Source organism: Peromyscus californicus, unplaced genomic scaffold (genome assembly GCF_007827085.1).
Source record: "Peromyscus californicus insignis strain IS unplaced genomic scaffold, ASM782708v3 Scaffold_14__1_contigs__length_90479793_seg_2, whole genome shotgun sequence".
Classification (NCBI taxonomy): domain Eukaryota; kingdom Metazoa; phylum Chordata; class Mammalia; order Rodentia; family Cricetidae; genus Peromyscus; species Peromyscus californicus.
Window position 1 is genome coordinate 76,241,515 of NW_026294436.1, and position 12,812 is coordinate 76,254,326.

Here is a 12,812-nt window from a genome sequence, read left to right on the forward strand (position 1 = left end):
CACTGAAGGATTATCTAGCGCTGGTTGGCCTTTGGGACATTGTCTTGATTATCTTACTTGAGGTGAAAGACCCACCTATGGTGGGAAGACTAGACAGGGCGTCCTGGACTGTGCCAGAGTAGAGGTGAGCTGAGCAGTACTGTGGATGAATTCATTCTCTGTGACTAGCTGCTTCACTTTCCTGCCGTGGCCACCCCACAGTGATGGTCTGTAACCTGGAGTTGTGAACTAGAACAAGCCCATCCCCTGAGTAGCTTTTTGTCAGGGTATCTAATCACAGCAATGGAGATGAAGCAGGGACCAGAGGTGGAATATTCGCCCGTAGTCAGACAGAGAGTCCATGGTGATGTGGGTCTCACAGAGAGTCATGGTGATGTGGGTCTCACAGAGAGTCCATGGTGATGTGGGTCTCACAGAGAGTCATGGTGATGTGGGTCTCACAGAGAGTCCACGGTGATGTGGGTCTCACAGAGAGTCCATGGTGATGTGGGTCTCACAGATAGTCATGGTGATGTGGGTCTCACAGAGAGTCCATGGTGATGTGGGTCTCACAGAGAGTCCATGGTGATGTGGGTCTCACAGATAGTCATGGTGATGTGGGTCTCACAGAGAGTCCACGGTGATGTGGGTCTCACCCAGGTTGATCTGATTGCTAAGTCCTGTCCATATTGTTTCCATAGCATCTGTGTTCATGCTGCTTCGGGGAACTGTGGTCCTCTTTTCTAAGTTGGAGCCCCGTGGTTTGGGTTGTTTAGTACTTTACTAGGTGCCTATGGTTGGTTTCCAAAACCTGACATGTGCTGAGCTGTAGGAGAGAGGTCTCATGAGGGTCAGGGGGATTCAGGATGGTCAGCCAAGCCCGATGCACAAGAGGGTAAGTGGGCGGTATGGGGTGGGCGTGGGGGGCAGAAGTGGCCCAGACATTCCCAGGAGGTCATGGAGGTGGTGCAAACTGGCTTCAGATAGCTGTGGCTCCCTCTTCCTCCTTCCTCCCCCTCCTTCCTTCCCTCCTCCCTCTTCTCTCCTTCCCTCCTCCCACCCCTGTCCCTTCTGCAACAAGGTCTCATGTGGTCTGGCCTATAACTTATTAGGGCCATAAGAGATCATCTTGAACTCTTGATCCTCCTGCCTCTACCTCCCAAGGTCTGGGATGGCAGGTGTGTGTCACACCCAGGGCCTCAGGCATGTTAGGTCTTAGAAACAGAGAATAAATAATCTTGGTGTCACTCAAAGGAACACAGAAACAAAGTAAATGTATCTCGATAGCGTAATTCTTTTTTAAAACTTATTTTTATGTGTATGGATGTTTTGCTTGCATGTATGTGTGTGCACCACATTCATACTTGGTGCCTGTGGAGTCCACAAGAGGATGTTGAATCCCCTGGAACTGGTGTTACAGACAGTTGTGAACCACCTGTGGGTATGGGGAATTGAACCTAAGTCCTCTGTAAGAGCAACAGATGCTCTAAACCACTGAGCCATCTCTGAAGCCCCAAGGATTTTTGTTAGAAGAGTATGCCAGAACCCTACCAGGACAGCAAGCTTACTGAGGCCAACATGACTCTTGACTTTTATCCCTAACATGATTGACTGTCTCGTCCCATTGGTGGGAACTCAACTCCACAAGCTAACGTGATTGGATAATTGGTGAAAGGGGGAAGGAGAAGGTTCAATAAATGACCGCTTGGTTGGCTAACTACCTTTGATTTAACAAGCACTCTATTAACTGCCACACACACACACACACACACACACACACACACACACACACACACGCACGCACGGATCTTCAAACAGGTTCTTAATTACCTAAAGAAAAAGAATTCTGTCCAAAGGAGATAGCAAGGCAGCTTGGCCTCTGTCTTCAGATCATTTCATGTGGCCCAGCCCCTGTGCCCTGCTCACTTCTCCACACCCATTCTGCAACCTCCTGCCTCCCAGTAAATGCCCTCCCAACTCCACTAACAGCTTTAGGATCCGTCGGTCCCAGCTCAACATGCCATCCAGAAAGAGAATTCTGTGTTATTGTACAGACATGGCTGCCAGGAGAAGGACATAGCCCACTTCCTTGCTTTCGCTGGGTTAGATGTCTTCCTACTGGCCCTGGCGCAAGGGAGGTGGGGAGAGGACCAGCGAGATCATGTGGAGCTGTCAGAGGAACAGCAGAAGAAGAAGCTGCCTGTCCCAAGCTCCCCTGTGGGCTCTGAAAACCTGTTCTTTTACACTCCTTGAAGGCCACCCACATGTCATGTACAGCTTCTCACCTGCCACCTGCCTCTTTCCTATTTCTTAGGGGACATTTTCTAACCTAGCACTCATGAGTTCTGAGGTATAGAAGGCACTCACTCTGGGCCTCCTGCTCAGCAGATCATCCTGGGTTAAGTAGCCCATGCTGGCTTTGCTCCCCCTGGAGGAAACCTGGATCACACCCTTGCCCTGGATTAAGCCTGTGAGCTTGGCAGAAGTGTGGAGAGTGAATGAAAAACCCAGTGTTGTGCCCAACAGAAAAGTCCAGCTTTTCCTGGAGCCATCCCAGGTATCCAGGGCCACCCATTTCATTCCTGACAGTCCCTAGATGCCCACCCAGGGCAGAGTGGAAGTTAGCTGCTGCGTGAACTCTGCCCACAGCTGACCTGATGGCTCTCCAGCTTCCCTCAGACTCTGCTCAAAGGACCAGCACCTGCCAGAGCACCAGAGGCAGGACAGAGAGCAGAACCAGGGCAGCACTGGGTGTCCACAGCACGCCGACAGCTTTAGAGTATAACCCACCGGAGGCCAGGGTGGTGCCTCCATGTACATAGGAGAGGAAACCAAGCCCTTCCTCTAGGGGCCAGGGCCAGGCAGTGGGAACCAGGTCACAGGCTGTGCCTGGTGTGTATGGGGCACCTGGATCCCCATGCTCCTCAGTCAGGCCATTGTCAGGGTCTCCAGTCTCTCAGCCCTCCCATATGGCCCCCTGGAGAGCTGACAACCCTGAGCAACCCTTGGGCACAGGCTTCTCCATCACCCAGTCAGTCAGTGGGCAGAGGACTCAGGCAACAGACCCTTAAAGGCGAGTGTGGCTCCTTCCCCAGGTGCAAGACACACACCCACACACACCACACACGGCATACTACACACACCACATACCACACACACTACACACACACACCACACACACATACACATGCTACACTCTGCACACACCACACACACACTACACTCTGCACACACACACATACACACACTACACTCTGCACACACACATACACACACTACACTCTGCACACACACAATACACCACACTACACACACGGCACACCACACCATTCCTCCCACACACACACACATACACACACACTACACACTGCACACACACATACACACCACACACACACACCACACACTATACACTGCACACAATGGACAGTGGACATTGGGAGGTTTTGACTGCTGAAACTACAGGTTCTCTATAGGCCACGGTCTCTCCCTCTTGGAGGTCACAGAGGTAGCCTGTCGCCCACAGGCCTGAGTCACCTGAGGGACCTCTGCTCACTGTAGTTTCCAATGCCATAGTTCTGGCTGGCACCCCTGCCTGCCTTGGGGAGGCTTGTCTAGGCCCGGCAGTCCTTCAAACCCTGCTTGCGGTAGCCTCCCTGACAAGCCTGGAGCTCACTGATTGCTAGACGAGCTGGAAAGTGGGACCCCAGACTCTGTTGTCTTCCCCTCCACCAGGCACTGGGGTTACATATGTCTGTATGCTGGTTGTAGGGAAACTGAGGCTCCCACTCAGGCCCCTGTGTCTGCACAGTGAGCTTTCCATCCACCAAGTGTTTCCTTTCTTAACTGTAACTTTACTGATAAACAAGAGCTTGTAAAAATAAACACTCTGGGGGCCTGTGGTGGGCAGTACACCAAGTGAGAAGCCACTCACTTCGTGCCTGGGGATGGGGAAATACCTTACAGTCCCTTTAAGGACGTGCCCCCAATGACCTGAAGACTCTCAGAAGTTCCACAATTCTCCAGTAGTTCCCAAGGCTGTGAGCTAAGCTTCCAACACATGCGTTAGAGTCCTAAAATCTAAACTGCAGCAACCACCTCTCAAAAGCTGGCTCCACCTACCGCCAGCTGGGCTCTCCTGGCCGCACCAGAGAGTCCTGGGGACCTCCCTGGGTGTCAGGCCCTCTGCCCTCACAGGAAGCTCCAGAGGACGCTTGCTGGGGTGAAAGGGATGTCTCGGTGCTTGTTGTCCTATGTTTACCTAGGTGTGGCACAGGCCACTGTGACCTAGGCTGAGAACCAACCCACCACTCACAAATCAACTCCTATGAGAAACCAGATTCAACCATGACCCGATGCAGCCGGGTTGCCAATGTCAGAGGTGACTGGGGAGCTGAGGCAGTAGCCTAGCCCAGAGCCCACGGTGGTGCTGCGCTGCCTGGCTCGAGGCTTTGGTGGCACCAGCTCTCCCGAACCTCCAGCAGCCCCTCACTCACACTCCTCTGTGCCGTCCACACACCGCCCGTCACTGTAGGACTGGTACGCCCCAGGCAGACAGACCGCTTGTGTGCAGTCATCTTTGGTACTCACAGATGCCACAGGTGTAAGTGCACTCACTTGTCAAAAGTTACCCGTAATCCCCTGCCAATCAACACTTGACCCTCTCCCCTGGGGGCCACTCAAGAATCGGAGAAGCTCAATACGTTGTGGACTGGCATGGATCAATGTGTGGTTCGCTTCCTCCGTTTAGTTCTTTTAAAACATTCATTTGGGGGCTGGAGAGATGGCTCAGTGGTTAAGAGCGCTGGCTATTCTTCCAAAGGTCCTGAGTTCAATTCCCAGAAACCACACGGTGGCTCACAACCATTTGTAATGAGATCTGGCACCCTCTTCTGGCAGGCAGAACACTGTATACATAATAAATAAATAAATCTTTAAAAAAAATTCATTCAATCCACTATATATGTGTGTGTTGGTGCACGCTGTAGTGCAAGTGTGTGGAGGTCGGAGGACAACATTCAGGAGAGCTCCACATCTTCCACCTTGTTTTGAGGCAGTCTCTCTGTACCGCCAGGTGACTTTCCTGTCTCTGCTTGCGTCTTGCCACAGGAGTGCTGGCACTACAGATGCATGCCGCCGCACCTGGCGCTTCAGGGGGGCTCTGGGGACTGGACTCGAGTCACCAGCCTTTACTCACTATAATACCAGAAACATGGGTCTCTTGCAATCTACTGAACATCCTGGTTTGGGGCTTTTGTGCCTCGTGTTGATTTTGCTGCTTAAAATGTCTACCAGGTATCACGTTCCTCACACAGGAAGCAGGTGGGATGTGTCGTGTGGAAAATTCCCAAGTGTGAGATGAGCTCCTCACAGGCATTTCTCCTCACTGGTGGCCATTAAGTTCACTGTGATGGGTAAAGAAAACATGGAATATTCTTGAGCCTTGAGGAGGAGGAGGAATGCCTGTCGGTTGCAAAGAACCCGGAGGACTTTATTCTGGTGAACATGACCAGTGAGAGAGATGGGCACTGTATGAGGCCACATATGTGAGGGATCTGGAGTAGTTAACCCTTAGAAACAGAGAGCACAATGGTGGGTGCCAGGGGTAGGGATGGAAAGTAGGAAAAATATTTTTGTTACAAAAAGAAGGCACATGCTGGAGATTTGCTGCACAGCGTAATGCCTCCCATGAACAATACGGCATGTGCTGGGTACAGATGTGGAGGTGGAGGCAGGAGGGTCAGGAGCTCAAGGTCACCCTTGGCTACATGTTGAGTTCAAGGCCAGCCTGGGCTACATGAGACCTTGTATCAAAAACCAAAACAATATGGTATCGTGATGTTCCTTATGCTGACGGTTTCCCCACTGTGCTTCACACAGAGACCCACAGAAGGGCCACAAACATATTTGAGGGAGCGACAAGTGGATTGTGGGAATGGTACCATAGGTGTGGTGGTTAGTTCTGTCAACCTGATAGGGCACAGATCTCTAGGAATTTCTGTGGGATAACAGAGGTGCAAGGACACTCTAAATGTGGCTGTCAATAAGTCCCCAAACACAGGAACCCAGGTCCTAGCTCTGCTGAACATAAGCTTCTCTAAGAAAATGGAGACAGTGTCAGCTTCACGGGGTCCCCAGGACCAAAGTCATCCAGGTATGTCAAGCTGGGCTGGAGTCACCAGTGAGTCAACCAGCTATTATTATAATTGTTATCTCACGGCTTCGTCGCTGCTGACGTCTGCTGCACATCAGCCTCCTGACCCGGGATCTGGTGTTCTTTCCAACACGTCACTCCGACACAGCACACTCTCTTGCCTCTGCGGCCAGATTGCAACCAGTAAAGCCACCACCCTTGGGACCCTTTCATCAAAGCCTGTGGAGTAGAGACCAGCACCTGGGAGCCAAGAGCAGATTCAGTCCTGGGAACAGAGGTGTAGAACAAGGATCCGGCAGTGCGGCGTCCAGGTCCTTAGCGGAGCCACCCGGCCACTCCTGTTAGCATTTCATTTTGGAAATACTGAGAACCAAAAATAGAAGTTCCTGAGCAAAGCTTAATCCTCCTGGCTTTCAAGACAGCAGCTGGGGCGGCTGCAGCCCGGCCACCAGAGGGCATTGTCGCCTGTGCAGGTGCTGGACCGTGAGCTATAGTGGGCCAGAGTGGGCCCCCAGTTTCCTAGGAAAACCCAGCACAGTAAGCAACCTGCCACCCCAGCTTCCCGGTTCTGTGCTGTGGCCCCTGCAGACCAGCAATTCCTGGTTCTAGGAAAACCACTTTGCAACTCAGCCCACTGCTCTCCCTCCTGGGGCACTGATTCTTGTATTCTCTTTCTCCTCCTTCTCCTTCTCCTCCTCCTCCTCCTCCTCCTCCTCCTCCTCCTCCTCCTCCTCCTCCTTTTTTTCCCCCGAGACAGGGTTTCTCTGTGTAGTTTTGGTGCCTGTCCTGGATCTCGCTCTGTAGACCAGGCTAGCCTCGAACTCACAGAGATCTGCCTGGCTCTGCCTCCCAAGTGCTGAGATTAAGGGAATACACTACCACCGCCCAGCCTGGTTCTTGTATTTTCTTGTCCTAGATTCTTCCGACATCCACCCCAGGACCTAGCCCAGACCTGACTGCCTAGTAAATATGAAACACACATCTAGGTGTTCAACAGATGAATGTGCAAAAAGCATAGTTAACTAATTGTGAGCAGCATCAAAGAACGTCTCATTAGCTTCAGTGAACACAGACAGCAGCTTTCATGGGCCTATCAGGGAGCTGTTTTCATGGGCCAGTCAGAGAGCGGGTTTCATTCATGAACGGAGAAGGCTGAGGAAAGAAACAGGCTGCTGGTCCTGGTCAGGTCGTTTTTAAACTTCCTTTTCCTCTAGGGAACTTCTGCTCAATGAGATTTCTCTGATGTCTCTCTCCTGCTTCTATGAAGGGCAGATCTTAGGCTTTGGTCTGGTGATGCGGTGTTAGCCTGCAGGGCTCCATTTCAGGTTGTCCTGTTGGGAACCCAGCACAGGAGCTCAGTGCAAGTCAATGGCCTCCATTATAACACTTAGTTGTTTTTGTGTATGTGTGTATGGTACATGTTTGTGTGTGAAGTCATGTGTGCCACAGGTCAGAGGATAACCTCAGGCTTTGTTTCTCAACCTTGTTTTTGAGGCAGGGTCTCTCTTGTTTGCCGCTGTTCAGCGCACCCCAGGCCAGCTGGCCCATGAGCTTCCAGGACCATTTGGAAGCAGGAGAGCTAGAATTACAGACGTGTGCCATGTCCAGCTTTTACAGGGGTTCCAGGGGTCTGGGATCCAGCTTAGATCATCAGCCTTGCCAGCAGGTGCTATCATCTCCTGAGCCAACTCCCCAGCTCCCTATTTGATTTAATGAAAAGAAGCTGCCCCAGTTCTAATGGAGTGTAGAGAAAGCAGAGCACGTTGGATCAGAGAAGGTTGTGGCTGAGAGTTAAGGAGAAGACCATGGATAAGTAGAAGGAGAGGAAGAGACAGGCTCGGGCAGGAAGCCATTGCCTGAGCTTTGGGGGACCCTTAGGAGGAGGTTCCCTAATGCTGGGACCAAACCCTCCATTTCAGGGCCCCAAGTGTCGGTACCAGGAACACGGGGAAGATGAAGCTACTTCCCACCTGGCTTCTACCTGGACCTCACTGGCCCCAAGGCTGGATCTGTCTTCTTATGTCTTTGAGGGGCTTCTAGTTGCCACCATCAGCTGTGAGGTCCCCCGGTGGGCCTGGCTCCCACAGACTTCCTTTGAAGACAGACTCCATGGGACGCAGTACCCCAAGTCTGTATCACAGTGTTGGTCCAAGGAATCTCCCTTGGAGGACACCATCCACTTGCCTTTCACTACAGAATTTTTTGGCAATCTAGAGCACTGTAAATATTTTTGTTGACTAAAGGATTAAACTATGGAAGGAAGTGGGGGTGGGGATGTCTCAAGATGCCTTCCCTGTCCAGGATCCAGAGTCTCTGCCACCAGCTCGCCCCTGCCTCCCCCCCCCCCATTCCCCAGCTGGGTTCTCACTCACTATCATTGCCCTGAGCCAGGACAGCAGAGGAAGACTCCACCTTCATATACAAGGCAGCAAATACAGAGATCCAGCACATGGTCCTTGCCCAGCTCAAGCACGGGCCATCTACCCAGCTGCAGACTCAGACAAGAATATCAGGGTGAGTAATGCTGAGCCAGAGCGAAATTGGAGATTACAGGGGTGTTTATGGCTATATCACCCTGAATTTGCCAGATCTCATCCGAGGAGTAAGAGATAACTAGAGCGAAGGCATGCAGCAAGCGTCTCCTTCCAGGAGGTGGCGTGTGAGACAATAGCCACAGAGAGCCAGCGAGCCAGGCCATTCCAAAGGAGCCACAGAACCATGTGTTCCACTTGCACACACCCAGGGTCACCTCCAGGCTCTGCCTGTGAACCAGCTTGGATCTCAGCTGCTGGTCTCCTTCCCGCAGGTGGTACTAGAGCCCTGCTTCCTGGCCCTGGTTGCTTTACCCTCTAGCCTTTCTCTTCTAGTAACTGCTGCAGTTCACAACCTGCCCCCCCCCTCACTCCCCAGGATCTCCAACACCTTTGGTGACACCCCCACACCCTCTAAACATCCCAGACAGGAGTAAGGCAAGAACCAGGCTGTGTGCCCTACCAGAGGGCAGGGAGGGCTTCGAGCCAGGGAACTGAGGACTTGAGCCAAGCCTAAAGCATCAGGAAGCTTCGGCTGCAAGATGGAGTCCCTGGCTGACAACTGCTAACATCCTTCTGGCCACTCAGGTAGGTCTCTGGACACGAGGGCAGCTAGCAGTGGCCCTCGGTGATCCCACAGGGAGGGGACAGGGTGACAGCCCCAGGACTGACGGATGGTCTGGCTCCAGGGAGTCTCCTACTGCCCGTTTCCCTCTGGGCTCCAGAGCAGGTGATCTGAGGCCAGAAGAGGCCACCCAGCTGGCTCCCTGGGCAGCCAGGATCCCCAGCAAGGGCAGTGTTTGTTTTCCTCCCAGAATGCCCAGGCTAGTCACCACTTGCTGCTGTGGTTGCCTGGGGAACTCTGGCTATTTTCATGCGGGCTCTGGATGATGAGCTGTGGAAACACTCTGGCAAGGTTGGTCTGGGAAGTGATACCCAAGTAGGCTCTGGCAGAGAGGAGAGCTTGGCAGCAAGAGAGGAGGCTCAGCATTCACACACACAGCCCTGAGTGTGGTGGAGAGGGTGGCTGGGGAAGGCTGTGCCCAAAGAGAGGGGTACCAATTCATTCACAGTTCATTTCTTCCTACATATTCACTTTCTGTTCATAGGATCAAACATTCAAGGCTCTGGTCTTTGTGCTAGGTGGCATGGAGTTGGCAAACCCAGTGAGTCTGTCCAGCCCCATGGGAAGCTGGAAACGTAAACTATGACTTCAGTTCAGCAGGATCTGTGCCACCACAGGGGTTTTGCAGCCAGTGTGGACAGCATGTGCATGGGTCCAGAAGAGACTGAGTACAGCGCCTCCAGAGTGCATGCCCAGTCCTGGGCAACGTGGGACCAGGCCAAGAACCAAGTCACCAGGGAGGTTTGGGATGAGGTGAGCTAGGACCACTGAAACAGTTGTGATGAGGTCCTGGGGACCAAAAATGGAGCCCAGGGCATTCCCTGGAGAGAGGTGTGCTGTCAGGTAATAGTATACCCTTCTGAGGTATTGATGTAGTTGAAGACTAGAGTTACAATTTTCCTTAGTTATGATAAGAGATAAGTTAGATATGAAACCTTAGACTCACAAATATAAGATAGATATGATATCTTCTTTAATTTTGCCAAATACGAATAGACTAGATATTATAAATAGACTAGATAGTGTAACTGTAATTCTTGCTTGATAATTGTTTTGTTGTATGTAATTTTACTATGTAAAAGTTAAAACCTTCCTTTTTGAAAAAAAGAAAAGGGGAAGTGCTATGGGATGTTCTGTATGTTAAATGTGCTGCTCTGATTGGTTAATAAATAAAACACTGATTGGCCAGTAGCCAGGCAGGAAGTATAGGCGGGACAAGGAGAGAGGAGAATGCTGGGAAGTGGAAGGCTGAGCCAGAGAGACGCTGTCAGCCGCTGCCATGAGAAGATGTTAAGATACAGGTAAGTCACAAGCCATGTGGCAACTTATAGATTAATAGAAATGGGTTAATTTAAGATATAAGAGCAGTTAGCAAGAAGCCTGCTACGGCCATACAGTTTGTAAGCAATATAAGTCCCTGTGTGTTTACTTGGTTGGGTCTGAGCAGCTGTGGGACTGGCGGGTGAGAGAGATTTGTCCTGACTCTGGGCCAGGTAGGAAAACTCTAGCTATAGAGGTGCATTTCCCCGATGCCCCTGGGATGCAGGGAGGCTCCACAGGGCATCTGAGAGCCCTGAAGCTGCGGGAGGCCCTCCACCAGGAGAGCCAGGCTAGGCCTCCGGCTCAGGCTGGCACTCACTGCCCATCTGCCCTCCCTCCAAAGCCCAGTCTGTTGCCCCACCACTGAGCATGCCCCTGAATGCCCTCCGCCTGCCTGTGGCCATACCCCTGCTGGGAGATGCCTACTGGTCTGAAAGGTGAGGGTGGCATGCCACAGAGGGGGACGAATGTGGAGAAAATGCAGCACTCACAGGTGTCGGGGCCAGCTGGGTACAACACGCACCTGCCTCCCCCAGTCCTGAGCCAGCCTTGTGCCGTGGCCATTTTTGCCCTCATTATACACATTGAGAGACCGAAGCTCCAAGAAGCTAACGAGCCTCACCAGAGCTGCAGTGATGAAATCAGGAGTCAAACGCAGGTGTGACTCTGAAACCCACCTCTAAAGACCATGCCCATCTGCTACATGCCAAGTGCTGAAGCGCCCAAGACAGCAAGGTACTGTCTCACGAGACCCTAAGGCGGTAACGTGGGAAGGAACCACAGAGGGCTGGACTTGTCCCAAACAACCTATGCCCCTATGACCTTGGGAGGGACTTTGTGGTTCCCATGAAGAGGAGGAATGATGCCGGCTGCCTGTCTTCAGATCATGAAAGAAAAAGTCATCCTCAGAAAGGAACGGGGCTCCCAGCCAGCCGCTGGCATCGCCAAACAGAAAGGTGGGTGAAGCCAGGAGGGAGGCTTTGGGCCCGCAGGGGTCTGTGCCCAGTGAGGGGGGCCTTGGGCCCGCAGGGGTCTGTGCCCAGTGAGGGGGGCTTTGGGCCCGCAGGGGTCTGTGCCCAGTGAGGGGGGCTTTGGGCCCGCAGGGTTCTGTGCCCAGTGAGGTGGGCTTTGGGCCCGCAGGGGTCTGTGCCCAGTGAGGGGGGCCTTGGGCCCGCAGGGGTCTGTGCCCAGTGAGGGGGGACTTGGGCCCGCAGGGGTCTGTGCCCAGTGAGGGGGGCTTTGGGCCCGCAGGGGTCTGTGCCCAGTGAGGGGGGCTTTGGGCCCGCAGGGGCCTGTGCCCAGTGAGGGGGGCTTTGGGCCCGCAGGGGCCTGTGCCCAGTGAGGGGGGCCTTGGGCCCGCAGGGGTCTGTGCCCAGTGAGGGAGGCTTTGGGCCCGCAGGGGTCTGTGCCCAGTGAGGGAGGCTTTGGGTCCACTGGGGGGCTTTGGGCCCGCAGGGGTCTGTGCCCAGTGAGGGAGGCTTTGGGCCCGCAGGGGTCTGTGCCCAGTGAGGGGGGCTTTGGGCCCGCAGGGGCCTGTGCCCAGTGAGGGGGGCTTTGGGCCCGCAGGGGTCTGTGCCCAGTGAGGGGGGCTTTGGGCCCGCAGGGGTCTGTGCCCGTGAGGCAGGTTCACCAGCCCATCTGTGCCCTCTGAACTGCCCTTCCTGCGGCCCATGCCGCTGCCCGGACTGGTGTGCTCTATCCTGCCGGGTCTGGTTTGGAATCTCGAAGTGAGAGACTAATACTGGAGGGAGGCCCCTCGGCAGCTGAGGTGGTAGCTGTGAAGGAAGGTAGGGAGCTTGAGGCCGGCAGGGGAAACGGCCCTGGCGGTTCAGGATTGGGGGAGGTGCGGGGGGGGGGGGGCAGCATTGTCGGAAAATCCCAACCAGGTTTGGATGCTCTGGCCTTCTGCGGAGATCAGAGCCTAAAGAAAGGCATTCTCGCCGCTGCCAAGTCAAGGTGTGTGGGAGGTCAGTGTTTTCCAGGGCTGTACACTGCTGGGATTGGTCTGTATGTCATCTGTTTGGGGTTGCCATCACTACCAGAGTGTCCCCCACCTAGACAGCAATGTCCGTGGGTTGGTAAAGGGTGTGGAGATAAATCACTCTGGAGTCTGTTTAGGTAGTGACAGGACAATACCCCCAGAAGAGGGATTTCCTCCTGGGACCTGAACGATAGTGTGAGGTGTGGGTGTCAGTGTTGTGGT